This window comes from Bufo bufo, chromosome 1, assembly GCF_905171765.1.
Source record: "Bufo bufo chromosome 1, aBufBuf1.1, whole genome shotgun sequence".
Lineage (NCBI taxonomy): Eukaryota > Metazoa > Chordata > Amphibia > Anura > Bufonidae > Bufo > Bufo bufo.
This window is the reverse complement of record NC_053389.1, coordinates 289,628,765-289,646,097: the sequence shown is the minus strand read 5'-3', so window position 1 is coordinate 289,646,097 and position 17,333 is coordinate 289,628,765.

The window sequence follows — 17,333 nt, the reverse complement described above, 5'->3', positions numbered from 1 at the left end:
AAAAACCCTCACTTAAGTAATTGGCTTTTGCTGAAACCCTACTTATGGCACAACCTGCAGCATATTCTAGACTTGATGTAGATTTTTCTAAACATGCAGTGTGGCAGGCGCAGCATTATGAAGTGCCTTTTGCACTGTGGCATTAGAAGAATTTTGATATCTGACTTTTAGTCTAACCAGACTGTTACTCTGTAATTGCCAGAAAAGAACTGATCAGGCATATCCCAATGCATTCTGTATGGATAGAAATCCGTTCAGTTTGCATCAGTATGCCTCCCGTTCAGTCACTGTCAGGCGTTTTGGCCGGACATAATACCGCAGCATGCTGCAATATTATGTCCGTCCAGAATTCCTGATCAGTCGCCGGAATCAGCATTAATTCCTATTGACTTGCATTAGTGCTGGATCCAGCATTGCAAAACAACTGAAGGACAGATCTGTCCATCTGCCTGACAAGCAGAGAGACGGATCAGTTCTTGCAATGCATTTGTAGACCAATCTGCACCCGGATCCGTCTACAAATGCTGTCAGTTCTCACACTGATCGGCGGATCCGGCAGGCAGCTCCGATGGAACTGACTGCCAGATCACACTAACGCTAGTGTGAAAGTACCCTAAGAATGAGCTGAAAATGCATCATCGGGTGCTATGTAGCACTTGATGACATGTGCCAGCCAATCACTGATGCCAGCAGCCAACATGGCTATGGCATTACAGTGAGGGAAGTACATACATGCACGTTCATTGGCTGCATAGCAGCCAAGAAACATGCGGGGTGGAGACTTGAGCATTGCGCTCGAGCACATGTGCCAAGCATCGAGATGCTCAAGCCGAACTGGTGTTCGGCCGAGCATGCTCAATCATGACTAGTCTCAAGTCCTGAGTCGTGTGCATTCGGCCTTAAACTGTTGCTGGGCAGGAGTCTTGACCAATCACAGCCAGCCTCACACAGCCTGTGTGGGAAATTCCCCTAGCAGGAGCTGCTAGAATCATTACACAAGAGGAGCTGAACAGACATTCACTCCACTAAGATCTGTTTTATGGAAGCGGAGAGGCCAAAATAGGTATTTAAAACGGTTATATAATGTTCCCACTGTTAACCGCCTCACGCACGGATGCGTTCTGGAAGCGGTCGATTCATTCCTCCTGTACGCATCCGTGCATCTCGCGAGAGGTGAGATTTCCTGTGAACGCGCGCGTTCACAGGATCAGAAGTTATGCGAGTGGATCTGCAGCCTGCCAGCGGCGATCGTTCACTGGCAGGCTGTAGATGCAATATATATTTATTTTTTAATTAACCCCTAACAGGTATATTAGATGCTGTTTTGATAACAGCGTCTAATATACCTGGTGGTTCCTTTTGCTTGGATCGACCACCAGAGGACACAGGCAGCTCTGTAATAAGCACCACACTACACTACCCCCCCCCCCCCCCCCCTGTCAGGCTCCCTGATCACCCCCCCCCCCTCTGTCAGGCTCCCTGATCACCCCCCCCTCTGTCAGGCTCCCTGATCACCCCCCCCCCCCCCCACCCTGTCAGGCTCCCTTCAGACTTTTTTTTTTTTTTTTGGGCACAAATTAGCGGAAATTATTTTTTACAAAGTCTCATATTCCACTAACTGGTGTCAAAAAATAAAATCTCACATGAACTCCCCATACCCCTCACGGAATCCAAATGCGTAAAATTTTTTAGACATTTATATTCAGACTTCTCACGCTTTAGGGCCCCTAAAATGCCAGGGCAGTATAAATACCCCACATGTGACCCCATTTCAGAAAGAAGACACCCCAAGGTATTCCGTGAGGGGCATATTGAGTCCATGAAAGATTGAAATTTTTGTCCCAAGTTAGTGGAAAGGGAGACTTTGTGAGAAAAAACAAAAATATCAATTTCCGCTAACTTGTGCAAAAAAAAATTCTATGAACTCGCCATGCCCCTCATTGAATACCTTGGGTGGGGGTCTTTCCAAAATGGGGTCACATGTGGGGTATTTATACTGCCCTGGCATTTTAGGGGCCCTAAAGCGTGAGAAGAAGTCTGGGATCCAAATGTCTAAAAATGCCCTCATAAAAGGAATTTGGGCCCCTTTGCGCATCTAGGCTGCAAAAAAGTGTCACATGTGCTATCTCCATACTCAGGAGAAGTTGGGCAATGTGTTTTGGGGTGTCATTTTACATATACCAATACTGGGTGAGATAAATATCTTGGTCAAATGCCAACTTTGTATAAAAAAAAATATGGGAAAAGTTGTCTTTTGCCGAGATTTCTCTCACCCAGCATGGGTATATGTAAAATCACACCCCAAAACACATTGCCTAACTTCTCCTGAGTATGGCGATACCAGATGTGACACTTTTTTGTAGCCTAGGTGGGCAAAGGGGCCCACATTCCAAAGAGCACCTTTTGGATTTCACAGGGCATTTTTTACACATTTTGATTTCAAACTACTTCTCACACATTAGGTCCCCTAGAATGCCAGGGCAGTATAACTACCCCACAAGTGACCCCATTTTGGAAAGAAGACACCCCAAGTTATTTCTTGATTGGCATAGTGAGTTCATGGAAGTTTTTATTTTTTGTCAAGTTAGTGGAATATGAGACTTTGTAAGGAAATTGTTTTTTAAAAAAAAACTTTCCGCTAACTTGTGATAAAAAGTTCTATGAACTCACTATGCCCATCAGCGAATACCTTAGGGTGTCTACTTTCCAAAATGGGATCATTTGTGGGGTTTTTCTACTGTCTGGGCATTGTAGAACCTCAGGAAACATGACAGGTGCTCAGAAAGTCAGAGCGGCTTCAAAAAGCAGAAATTCACATTTTTGTACCATAGTTTGTGAACACTAACTTTTACCTAAACATTTTTTTTTTTTTCAAAGACATGTAGAACAATAAATTTAAAGAAATTTATATAGATGTCGTTTTTTTAAAAAATTTTACAACTGAAAGTGAAAAATGTCATTTTGTTTGCAAACATTTTGTTAAATTTCGATTTAATAACAAAAGTGAAAATGTCAGCAGCAATGAAATACCACCAAATGAAAGCTCTATTAGTGAGAAGAAAAGGAGGTAAAATTAATTTGGGTGGTAAGTTGCATGACCGAGCAATAAACGGTGAAAGTAGTGCAGAAGTGTAAAAAGTGGCCTGGTCATTAAGGGTGTTTAAGCTGGGGGGCTGAAGTGGTTAATATAGTGATTAGTGTTGAGCGCACATGCTCGGCCGAACTGCTGTTTGGCTCGAGCATTGCTATGCTCAGCACAAAGCGGTACTTGGCCGAGTACCGCATGTGCTTGAGCGCAATGCTTGAGTCTCCTCCCTGCATGTTTTGCGGGGAGGAGACTCAAGCATGGCGCTCAAGCACAAACGTGCAGGTAAGTACTCCCCTCCCTGAAATGCCAGTAGCCATGTTGGCTGCTGGTATTACAGTGAGTGATTGGTTGGCCGGAACACATCACCTGGTGCTATATAGCACCCAATGACGCATGTTCAGCTCATTTGTAGTCAGTGGGAGCTGTGCTTCGGAAGGGACAGAGTGTAGGAAGTCTGATTGCAATAAATTCTGTAGAAAACATTTCTAAGGACCATTTTCTGTGTGGTGGCAGGCTGGCAGTATTTTATAGCTACAGTACAATTTTTTTTTCAAGTACTTTTAATACTTTTTCTATAGAGGGTGTCTGCAGTGACTAGAGACATCTGTCCAATACCCTCTGTGTGTCAGGGCCAGAGATAGGAAAATATACGTTAAATCTATTTTCCTTTTTCCATATACTGTTCTTGCTGTGGGCTGTGACATCCGTGCCATATCTGTCAATTGTGCATATAACATTTAATATGAAGGCGTTGCAGGACACCACTCTTGAAGTCAGACCAGTGCGACCAGGTCGGTTGGATTGCAGCAGATAATGTGGCAGGCGCAGCAATATGAAGTACCTTTTGCTCTGACATTAGAAGAATTTTGATATCTGACTTTTAGTGTAACCAGACTGTATTACTCTGTAATTCCTCTAGCGCTGTTCTATGGAAACAGTTTTAAAGAGCACACCAAATGCTTGAAATAACTTTTATTTAGCTTCAACTTTAATTCATATAACACTGCCGCCTCTGCAGCAGATAGTCCATGAATAAAGTATCATAAGATGGTGGGATGCATGACATGGTGGTTCAACTACTCAATCTTGTCGTCTAACATAAAATGGTGGCTATATTTCTCTCTTCAGTATCTGTACTCTCACTTAGTTATTTAAGCACTTTATGATCTCTCTGAGAGGTATATCTGAGGTGTAACTAATAGTTCACTTGTTGAATTTGGTTGCAATTTGCAGTATGCAGTTAGCACTATTTGCAAATTCGTTATGATCTGGTATGGAATTTGGATTGCAGTATGGAATTGTAAGTAAACACAACATCTGGTTCAGTATATGATTCTAATCACTATATTAACAGTAGGAAGATTATATAACTGTTTGAATACCTATTTTGGCCTCTCTGCTTCCATAAAACACAGCTTAGTGGAGTTGATGTCTGTTCACCTCCTCTGGTGTGTGTGTCTTGGGTGTAATGATTCTAGCAGCTCCTGCTAGGGCACTTTCCCACACAGGCTCTTAGGCTGGCTGTGATTAGTTAAACTGTTGTTGCTGGGCAGGAGTTTTAACTCTATGCTTTCTGTTTCGGCTGTGTCATTGAGCTTACCTTTCATTAATATAATGAATATTAAAGGCATATATAGTGTTCACAGAAGCAGAAAATATAATAACAGTTTTATGACTGCCAAACATGAATTCACTGTAAATATTGCTGCTTTTGTCTTAAACAAACTATAGGAACTGTATTAAGGTTATTGGCAGGTTTAGCTATATTAGCAACCTAGGACAGGTCTTAACTGGCCAGCTACATGCCGTCTGTTGGGGAAAACTATAATCCAATGTGGGAACCCTAGATTAAACATGTGGGTTTGTAGAATGGTTTAAGTCAACGGTACTAATGTATGACTCGTTAAGTGAGGTATTATGTCACTTAAAGGGTAACTTGTTTTCATAAAAAATCTATTTTAGCATGTTGCTGCAACATTATACATAAAGCAATCGTTAATTTCTAACGATAATTTGTTTTCCCTTAGTCCCAACAGCAGCACAGATGGGGTTCACTGCCCCCCCCGTGGACTGGTAGGACCGGCGGAAATTTTAATGAGCCCAAAGAATAACCAATAGAAGAACTCCAGCTCCCTTAAAGGGAGGGGTTTGCCCCCCCCAGCCCAGCGTGTTTATACCAAGAAAAGGTACTTGGGGCGGGAAAATTTGTGTGCTGCTGTTGGGACTAAGGGAAAACAAATTATCGTTAGAAATTAACGAGACCCATACGTCCCACCAGCAGCACAGATGGGGAGATAGCAAGAAGAATCCCCTAGGGAGGGTCCTCATGCCCGGCAGAAGTAAGAACTGTCTGCCCAAAAGCTGAAAACTCTGCTACCTTAGCATCTATTCTATAATGAGAGATGAAGGTTGATTCAGAGCTTCAGGAAGCCGCCTTACAGATCAACTCTAGGGGGAGAAGACTTCTCTCCGACAGAGGTAGCTACGGCTCTAGTAGAATGGGCCCTCACAAACTCCGGAGGATCTAAGGATTGGGAGGTGAAAGCTTCCCTAATGGCTTCCTTGATCCAGCGACTAATAGTAGTTTTAGACGCCTTGCGGCCTTTAGACTTACCGGCAAACAGGATGAAGAGGTTCTCATCTATCCTGAATTCTCTCAATATGTCCAGTGGATGTCGGACTGGAACATCAGAGGAGGAGGTGGAGAATAATACAGGTAGAGAAATTACCTGATTGATATTTTGAAAAGTTGGAACCTTAGGTCTAAAATAAGGTAGAAATTTTAGAAGGACTCTGTCCTGTAAGAAAATGATGTATGGGTGTAAAGCGGAGAAAGCTTGTAGCTCCGAAATTCTTTTGGCTGAGGTAATAGCCAGAAGAAAGACCACCTTGAGTGTTAGAAATTTAAAGCTTGCCTCCTCCAAAGGTTCAAAGGGGGAGATGCTAACCCCTTGAGAACTACTAAGTCCCATTGGGGAACGGGTTTCAGTATCGTAGGCTTCAATCTTTCTGCTCCCTTAAGAAAGCGTTTGATGAGCGGGTCCCGAGAATATGGCCTGTTGAGACAGGCCGAGATGGCAAAAACTTGGACCTTCAGGGTAGAAGGGGAGAGACCTCTGTCCAACCCATCCTGGAGGAATTGTAAGATCGCAGAGAGGCGGATCTGCAGACGCCACCTGGTTGGAACTACACCATGAGGTGAAGATCCTCATGATCCGGGAGTAGGCCTTTTTGGTAGACTCTGCTCTAGAATGCGACAAAGTTCTCAGGACCGACTCAGAGAGCCCATCCACTCTGGGAAGGGACTGATCAACCTCCAGGCTGTCAGGTCGAATCTGGGCAGATATGCATGTCCCACGACACCAAGGTCTGCTCCGGGGGAGTTTCCAATATTGTCCCCGACTCATCTGAATGAGCTGGGCAAACCAGGATCTCCTGGGCCAAAATGGTATGATGGCGATTACCGAGGCCTGATCCTGACGGATTTTCATCAATACCCTCGGAATCATGGAAAAGGGAGGGAAGATGTAAGCCAGCCTGAACCTCCATGGTATTGTCAGAGCATCTATCACCAGGGGGTTGTCCTCCCTGTATAGGGAACAGAACCTCTGTACCTTGGCATTGAACCTGGTTGCCATAAGATCCACTTCTGGCATACCCCATTTGAGGACTAGCTGTTTGAAGATCTCCGCGTGCAGTGACCACTCCATGGTCGGTAAGCTGCGACTTAGGCGATCCTCAACTTCATTGCGGGAGCCTTAAATATGAGTGGCAGATAGATGGGATAGGTTTAGCTCTGCCCACCGTAGAATTACCCCAATTTCTGAAAGAAGGGGTAAGGATCTTGTGCCTCCCTGCTTGTTTATGTAAAGCACGGCAGTAATGTTGTCTGACTGGACTTTCACAGCTTTGCCCCGAATCTGAGGGGCGAAGTGAAGGAGGGCTAGCCGGATAGCACGTATCTCGCGGAGATTTGAGGAAAGATGCCGCTCCAGAGGAGACCAAGATCCCGAACTGGGGATCCGTCTAAATGCGCACCCCAGCCTACAAGGGACGCGTCCGTAGTCAATATGAGCCAAACTGGTTGGGTCATAGACTTCCCTGCTGGTAGATGGAACCACCATCTGAGGGAATTCCGGGTTTGGTTGGATAGGGAGCACAGGGAATCTAGCCCCGTCGGGCTGCCGTTCCATTTGTTTAAGACCTCCGACTGAAGAGGTCAGAGGTGCCATAAAGCCCAAGGGACTGCAGCCGCTGACATGAGCCCCAACATCTTCATGAGGGTCCGTATGGAGACTCGTCGTGGTACGTAAAGGAACCTTGCCAGGTCCTGAATCCGACTACGAATCCTAGGTAATGGATAGAAGTTGAAGGGCTCACGTTCAACTTCTGCCAGTTGATAATCCAGCCTAAGCGGAGCAGAAAGGAAATAGCGACACGAAGATGATGGGAAAGTAAAGGGACTGAAGAGGCTAGAAGGAGCCAATCGTCCAGGTAAGGGACAATGGTCAGTCCCTGGAGTCTCAGAGCTGCTACCACCGATACTACCATGTTGGTGAAGATAAGGGGGGCAGATGAGATTCCGAAGGGGAAGGCAGCAAATTGATAGTGCCTGCGCACTCCTGAAATCTGGACCGCGATCCTGAGAAATTTCTGGGAGGAAGGATGGATCGGGATGTGGAGGTAAGCATCCTTGAGGTCCAGAGTAGCCATCACGTCCCCAGGACTGAGGAGGTGGCTGACTGACCTTATGGTTTCCATACGGAACCTGGTTCTCCTTACGAAATGATTGAGGAATCTCAGATCTATGATCATCCGGAGATCTCCTGTCTTTTTGGTTCCCTTGGAAATGTAGTCCTGGATGTAGGACTCTAGGATCCTTTGTCTGGCCGGTAAAAAAACTGCGCGTGGCAATGAATTTTTCTGGGGGGAGAGAACGAGGTCTATGGAATAGCCCGTAGCTACTATGCTTTGGACCCAGGGATCTGAGACTTCCTGGACCCATACATGTTTGAAAAAGAAAAGATTCCCCCCTACAGGGAGGTGAGGGAGGGGTACGGGAAAATCTAGAGGCGTAACGACAGGGGTAGCGGGGTTTATCCAAGAGCCTCTGGGAGGCCCATAGTCAGGAGGGCTTTGCCTCCCTGGTGGGTTTACGGGAGCATCTAGAGAACTTTCTAGATGGCCCCCCCAGTCTCTACGTCCAGTCTGCTGTCCTGGTCGGCCCCCGCAAGCTTGTCTACCCCTGCCCCGAAAGGGCTGTTGGGGGAGACTTTTTCCCTTTTTATCCGAGAGACCCTCCATAATGGAGTCTAATTCTGAACCGAATAAGCGGTTTGGTTCGAAAGGAAGCCCACAGAGGTTATATTTGGAAGCATTGTCGGCATTCCAGGGCTTTATCCACAGAGGTCTCCTCGCAGCTGACACCAGAGCCATTGTTTTGGCTGCCAATTTCAGCTGTAGCTGGGAGGTGTCGCACAGGAAATCCATGGCCAGATTGACTGATTTGAAAGCGGCCAGGATGTCGTCTCGGGAGACACTCTGGTCGACATCAATTAGGATTTGGTTCAGCTTGGCACTAAGGAAAGAAGAGACCTCTGTGGCCGCAATGGAGGTTGAGGCCGAAGCTGCGGCTGCCGAGTAACCCCTTCTTAGGGTGCACTCTGGCCTCCTATCTAGATGGTCCTGCAGACTAGACCCATCGTCTGTAGGAACTAGAGTGCGCCTGGACAGTTTGGCTATCGCCATGTCCACCTTAGGTATGGATCCCCATGATTCCACTAAGGGTTTAGCCATCGGAAACATTAACTTAAATTTCCGGGTGAGGACTGGACCTTTTTTCTGGCTTTTTCCATTCTGTGCGCATCACAGAAAGAAGGGTCTCATCTGCCTTAAAGACCCGCTGAGTCCGGCAGGCGGGATCGGAAGACTCCCCTATGTCGACATCATGGTCCCCCGACCTGATGGACTTTAGTAGCGTCTGTTTCTTTTCGGGTGGAAAGAAACATGAAGTTGATTCCTCCTCATCCGAGGAAGATGACCCCACAGAAAGGGGCATAGGTCTATCAGTGGGGGCAACAACCTCCATCGGAGTCTGAGAGGGAACCGGTAACCTCTCATTTAGAAGGCGTACGACACCCTTGATGGAGTCGTCCATGTACGTCTTAGCCCACTGGTACCTATCCTGCATAGATGGTTCTGTAGCGGTGCCAGAACGGCAGCTGTCGCACCTGGGACAAAAAAGGAGACCAATCTGAGACATTAGAATAATGGTCTCCAAACTCACAGAGAGGGAAAGCTTCGCCAGTCCACCTGTCCAAAGGACAGAAAAAAACACGCTGGGCTGGGGGGCGAACCCCTCCCTTTAAGGGAGCTGGAGTTCTTCTATTGGTTATTCTTTGGGCTTATTAAAAATTCCGCCGGTCGTACCAGTCCACAGGGGGCAGTTAACCCCATCTGTGCTGCTGGTGGGACGTAAGGGAATCTTTAGTTTCTTCACATACCACTGTTTTCCTTGAGGTTCTCCCTTAGCTACAGCAGTTTAAACATTTACAATATGAGGACATTCTCAAGATGGCTCCTCTGCCAGCTGAGGCCAAAACTGCTTTCCCCTCACATACACTTTCTGCAGCCAGCAGCTCTGCACCCAATCAAATTGTATTACTGAGACACGCCTCCTCACTCTGGAACCTAATGCATGCATGCAGTGTGAAGGACCATGCTTCTATTTATGCTAAAAGGAAGACAGACAAGCCCTAGCAACGGTCTTTTTAAGGGAGCAGTGGAAAGGGACAGAGGACATTAATGAAAGCTGTTATTATAAGGTAATGACAATCATTGACTAACTCAGGTATACATGCCTAGCTCTAATAAACTAGCAAATTAAAAAACTAGCTACCCTTTAAGCCTCAGTCACATGTCAGATTTCCTTCAGCTTTTTTTTTTTTTTTTTTTTTTAAACGGCCAAAACCAGGTGTTGCTCTAAACACAACAGGTACAAATCTTTCCCTTATGGTCTATGGAGGCTCCAATCCTAGGTTTGGCTCAAAATCACTGACATGTGAATGAGGCATTGTGGGTTTCTTTCTGGCATACATAAAAATAACCTGCACCCTCCATAATATTCACATTTTGTAAGAAAGTGGGGTAGGAGGCTTGTTTTAATGTGAATTTGACAATTTTTGGGAGTAAATGGGCTTAACAGGCTTGGTGACAAAGATGTCAATTAAGTGTGATTAAATAAGCTAAACAGACAAATCGCATACAGAATAACCCATGGTAATAAGTTTCAACATCATCCTACCTGGATGATTTTTTTTCAATGTCGTGCCCATTGTCTATTCTGCCTTTTAGACCCCCTTCCCAAGGATGTCTAGTGTGCAGCACACATGTCTCTGAGACCAAGAAATTTGTCTCTCGGCACAATGGGGGTTGGATTGGTGGTTTATCTATCATTACACAGAACATAGGTAATATAAAAGGTGACAATCGGTACTTGTGTGGAAAATAAACACAAGGGTTGACAGAGTTAAGCTGTATGAGTTGAACCTGAAGCTTAAACTATCTCCAATAGCTTTCAGCTTCTAGTACATGGTTGCTAAAGTTAACAGATGTGTAACTCTTAATCTTTGCATCTTATGTCAGGACTTGAGACTAGTGGAGATCGAGCATGCTCGGCTGAGCATCTCAATGCTTGGCACATGGCGGTATTTGGCCGAATACCGCATGTGCTCGAGCGCAATGCTCAAGTCTCCGCCCTGCCTATGCAGCCAATAAACGCGCATGTAAGTACTGCCCTCACTGCAATGCTGTAGCCATGTTGGCTGCTGGCATTACAGTGATTAGCTGGCCAGAACGCGTCATCAGGTGCTATATAGCACCCGATGATGCATGTTTGGCTCATTCTTAGTCAGGGAGAGCTGTGCTGAGGAAGGGACAGACAGGGAGTTATTTAAGATTTTTACCACCAAAACTTTTCAGAGACCCGAAAGTCCTTTTAAGGACTATTGTGTGTGTGTGGCAGCAATATCTATTTTTAGCGCATCCTGCGCTAAATAGCGTACAATAGTTAGGCCGTGGCAGACAGCGACATTAGCTGTGCAACATCTCCAATGTAAAGTGTGCGCTTCAAAAATGTATCTGTGACATACAATGTACTTTATTGCGTAGACTCTGCGGACAGTGACATTACCGGTGGTACCTCTCCTGTATAACTTTCCTCATCCCAAATACCTGTGATATTCCCTGTAATTTTTCATTAGCCGCTGGTGACAGAATTTACATTACCTGCGGGATATCTCCTGTGTGACGTTTCCACATCCCAAATACCATTTTAAATTTGTTTGCGCATACACTTCCAAATCCTATGCTACTGTATGTGTGACAGACTTTCAATCATATATAAAATTTAATATGAAGAAGGCGAGCAGTAAGGGACGGGCAGTAGCCGTGATGCTGATGGTGCACGCAGAGGCAGTGGTTAAACTGTGCCTGCTGCCGCAGCACAAGAAAAACAATAATCCACGATACCTAGCTTCATATCCCAGTTTGCAGGGTGGCGCAGGACACCACTCTTGAAGTCAAACCAGTGCGACCAGGTGGTCGGTTGGATTGCAGCAGATAATGCTTTCAGTCGGTTAAGCACCACCCTGTCTTCCACCAAGTCCAGTCTCAGTAGCCAAGAGTCTGGTCAACACAATGCTCACCCTGATCCTCCTTCCTCCCTCCATGGAGAGTCTTGGCAAACAAGTGATGGCACACTCGGATATTCCGAGGAGCTCTTTTCAGCGCCATTCCTTGATTTGGCCCTCTCGCCAACCACGCTTGAAGAGGGACAGATCTTGTGCCCTTATACCCAAACTCTTGAGCATCCACAATCACAAGAAGATGACGGTGGGGAACTGCAATTACTGTTTAATGAGGTGGATGATGATCAGACACAGTTGCCAATAACTCAACAGCAATTACTGTCTCAAAAGGTTGATGAAGAGGATGACACACAGTTGTCAATCACTGAGGTTGTGGTTAGGTCAAAAAGTCAGCAGGATGAGCAGAGTGAGGAAGAGGAGGAAGTGGACGATGAAGTCACTGACCCAACCTGGGAAGGTGGAAAGCCGAGCGAGGACAGCAGTACAGGTGGGGAGGGATCTTCTGCACCACAACAGGCTGGAAGAGGCAGTGGGGTGGCAAAAGGGAGAAGGCGGTCCACACCAAACAGGTCCACAACTGTTCCACGGAGCACCCACTTGCGGAAATCTCCCTTGCCAAGGAGTAGGTGTTTCACAGTATGGCGCTTTTTTGAGGAAAGTGTGGACGCCAAAAGAATAGTAGTTTGAAACCTGTGCCATACCAAAATGAGCTGGGGCATATACACTAGCAACCTCACCACCACCAGCATGATCCGCCACATGGCATCTAAGCACCGTAATAAGTGGAATTAATTCCTGGGTCCACAACATGTCTGCCGTCACACCACTGCCTCCTCTTCCTCTGTGTTACGTGCTGGCAAATCCCACCCTGTACTTGGACCTTCGCAAGCACCATCAGCGACCACATCCACTTATATGTCCTAGCGCAGCGTCCAAATGTCCTTACACCAGGCATTTGAACACCAGCGCAAATACCCAGCCGTCCACACACCCACCCACAGGCCATAGCACTAAATAAGCAGCATTCTAAATTACTTGCCCTGGAAATGTTGCCATTTAGGCTTGTGGACACTGAGGCCTTCTGCAGCCTGATGTCGGCGACTGTCCCGCATTACACAGTCCCAAGCTGCCACTATTTTTCAAGGTGTACCATAACCTCACACGTGCCCTGACCAGTGCAGTTACTGGGAAGGTCCACTTAACCACGGACACATGGACAAGTGCATTCGGCCAGGGATGCTACATTTCCCTGATGGCAGACTGTGTAAATGTTGTGGAGGCTGGGAGCGAGTCATACCCTGGGATGGCACAGGTGTTACTGACGCCAAGGATTGTGGGCCCTAATTCCATCAGGGTTTCCGCCACCACCTATGTTAGTGGCTCCAACCCCCACTTCTCCTCCTCCACTTTCACCTCCGAATTATCCACCAGCAGCACTGAAGGGTTAAATAAAGCAAGCCATATGCTATGTAGTGAGGAGTTTTATAAAGAAATGCTATTCGATCTGTACCAAGGACATCAGTCAAGTATGTTTGCAATAGTCTATATAGGGAATTGTTTGTACTCAGCAACCTTGTATATGTAAACCCCACCTGTTAATGATTGTTAGAATGAATGTATATAAGACTGAGAGAACACAGATAAAATTAGTTATTTGTAGTGACACTAGAAGCGTGTATTTGTGTCTCTTTGAAATATACTCTCCGGACGTCCAAAGGGAAAGCAGGGTGCAGAAGAAAGACCCTTTCAGCTGGGGGCTCGAGTCCGGGATAGAACATACAGGAATTCGTTAAGTATGGAAAATCCCTGCCTTCAGGATTGGGAGATTTCGATGCTTTCCGAAAATTCACTGTTTCTATTTTGAATCCACTTCAGATACACTGAAAGGAATAGTATCTATCTTAAGGCAAGATAGAATAGTGGCCAAGTCTAAAAGATAAATTCTTTTGGTAAGAATTTAATAGCGCAATCCTTTCGGTAAGGATTAATCTATCTTTTGGCAAGGTAGACTTTTATATAGACTAATGGCAGATAGAGCAATCCTTTTGGGAAGGATTTAGAAAACAGGAATTCTTTTGGCAAGAATTCAAATATTGTCTGCACCCTGGTCTCTCTTGTCACTCCATGTCTACCGCTTCTTATCTGTCGCTTTCTTGTGCTCTCTGTTATGTTATGATGTTATGAAACATTAAGTAATTTTATTTTATGCTGAAGGTAAGCAGCCAATAATATTGTAAAAATAATGTACTAACTTTATTGTGTGTGTCCTGGAGAACCGTAAGACGCCCCACCACTCTGGCGAGGGGAAACCCGCTAACCCAGAAACTGGTGAAAGCAAGTGACGGTTTTTAAGGGATAATACTAATAGGCAGTTGAGAAGGAAGTTGAGCACAGACATAAGTCCTCTACCCAGTTGACAGGACTTGTCAGAGCCTTCACAGTTCAATACAGCCAGTCCTGGAAAGAGTTCTGCACTGTTTCCGTCTCAATTAAATTACAAACCGGATTCCAAAAAAGTTGGGACACTATACAAATCGTGAATAAAAACTGAATGCAATGATGCGGAGGTGCCAACTTCTAATATTTTATTCAGAATAGAACATAAATCACGGAACAAAAGTTTAAACTGAGAAAATGTACCATTTTAAGGAAAAAATATGTTGAATCAGAATTTCATGGTGTCAACAAATCCCAAAAAAGTTGGGACAAGGCCATTTTCACCACTGTGTGGCATCTCCCCTTCTTCTCAACACTCAACAGACGTCTGGGGACCGAGGAGACCAGTTTCTCAAGTTTAGAAATAGGAATGCTCTCCCATTCTTGTCTAATACAGGCCTCTAACTGTTCAATCGTCTTGGGCCTTCTTTGTTGCACCTTCCTCTTTATGATGCACCAAATGTTCTCTATAGGTGAAAGATCTGGACTGCAGACTGGCCATTTCAGTACCCGGATCCTTCTCCTACGCAGCCATGATGTTGTGATTGATGCAGAATGTGGTCCGGCATTATCTTGTTGAAAAATGCAGGGTCTTCCCTGAAAGAGATTACATCTGGATGGGAGCATATGTTGTTCTAGAACCTGAATATATTTTTCTGTATTGATGGTGCCTTTCCAGACATGCAAGCTGCCCATGCCACACGCACTCATGCAACCCCATACCATCAGAGATGCAGGCTTCTGAACTGAGCGTTGATAACAGCTTGGGTTGTCCTTGTCCTCTTTGGTCCGGATGACATGGCGTCCCAGATTTCCAAAAAGAACTTCAAATCGTGACTCGTCTGACCACAGAACAGTCTTCCATTTTGCCACACTCCATTTTAAATGATCCCTGGCCCAGTGAAAACGCCTGAGCTTGTGGATCTTGCTTAGAAATGGCTTCTTCTTTGCACTGTAGAGTTTCAGCTGGCAACGGCGGATGGCACGGTGGATTGTGTTCACTGACAATGGTTTCTGGAAGTATTCCTGAGCCCATTCTGTGATTTCCTTTACAGTAGCATTCCTGTTTGTGGTGCAGTGTCGTTTAAGGGCCCGGAGATCACGGGCATCCAGTATGGTTTTATGGCCTTGACCCTTACGCACAGAGATTGTTCCAGATTCTCTGAATCTTCAGATGATGTTATGCACAGTTGATGATGATAGATGCAAAGTCTTTGCAATTTTTCGCTGGGTAACACCTTTCTGATATTGCTGCACTATCTTTCTGCGCAAGATTGTGGGAATTGGTGATCCTCTACCCATCTTGGCTTCTGAGAGACACTGCCACTCTGAGAAGCTCTTTTTATACCCAATCATGTTGCCAATTGACCTAATTAGTGTTAATTGGTCTTCCAGCTCTTTGTTATGCTTAAATTTACTTTTTCCAGCCTCTTATTACTACTTCTCCCAACTTTTTTGGGATTTGTTGACACCGTGAAAATTGGAATCAACGTATTTTTCCTTTAAAATGATACATTTACTCGGATTAAACGTTTGATCTGTCATCTACTTTCTATTACAAATAAAATATTGACATTTGCCATCTCCAAATCATTGCATTCAGTTTTTATTCACAACTTGTTTAGTGTCCCAACTTTTTTGGAAACCGGTTTGTATAAAAAATGGGTGCAAAGCAAGGAAAAGTCTCTCCACCCCCTCCGCATGTGGGATAAACATGCAAGGATTATGTAGCCCAGGTCTGTGGGACTAATCATTATTTAGTTACTCCCTGGGTGGATAATATGGCAGGATGGACAGAGGGGATGAAGAGTATAAATCCGTTCCCTTGGGAAGGGGCTAATGACACCTTCCATATGGACCTGGTAAAAGGGTTATGTTTGGGTGACATTGAAGCTTACCCATATTATGGTCCAGACCTCAGTGGGACATGCAGTATATGAAGTTGGGAGGGGAAAATTGGCTTACTTATGCACCATATTGGTATGACAGATCAAATAAAAAGGTTAAGAAACAGAAGGCAGAGAACCAGGAGGGATATAAAAAGAAACATGAGTTAGAAAAAGAATTGACAAGGGGTTCATTTCAGAAGCCCCCTCCTCCCTATTTAGCAAATATCCCAAAGATATATCCATCCCTCTCAAAAGATGATTTAGATCTACTGGCAGCATATACTGCTACTAACATCCAACCACCTACAGCTCCCCAGCTCCCGCAGCCGCCTCCGCAGTTGCCCCAACCTATGCCTGATCAAAGTGGTCAGGATCCAGCGGCTGGTGCTGTCGGTGATGGGGATGTCATATCTCCCATGCACCTTAGATCACAAAAGTATTTTCCCAAACCTGAACATATACCTCTTCCTGACAGTAACCCCGAGGAACAGTTTCCTTTTATGACTGTAGGGGATATCTTGTTGAAGAAAACTCTTGATGTAGATGATATTAATAAGATTGTCAAGCACTGCCCTAAACCATCTTCATCTTCATCTGGGACATTTCATTATTTGAAGAGAGCTTGTAAAGGGAGATGTCTGACACAGGAGGATATGCGCCTTATAATAGATGGGATAGTAGGGCACAATTCCCCCTGGGATTGGAGCAAGGTTCCCTCTATAAGCACTATAGAGCCCCCGAATACCCCGGCTGGAAATTATAAATTAAATACTGAGGCGGGCATAGACACAATGTGGGAAGAAATTAAGTGGGAAATGGAGAGGTGTTTTCAGACTAGGTCCTCGCTGCCGACTGCTGTAGCCTGTAAACAAAAATCAGGAGAGTCTGTTATAGACTTTTGGAAAAGGTTTAATGAAGTTTGGACTCTGGAGGCAGGAATGAGTATTGAGGATAATATGCATTCTATGCTCATTCAGACTTTCCTTACCAATCTACAGCCACATCTCCAGCTTACTGTTAAACGAATGATCTCCGAATGGCCTAGTCTTAATAAGGATCAATTCCAAAATAAGTTAATGGAAAAAAGATGCGGCTGGTTGTTTTGAAATAGTGAGACCTAAAGAGGCCCATTTCCAAACTCAGGATAGGAATTGTCCCACGAATCAGCCCAATAAGGGAAGAGGCAGTAGAAGGGGTAGAGGGCAATACTCTGGGAAAAAGGGGTATAATAGAAATCATCCTGCAGGTTGCTTTACCACCACTGATAGTGTT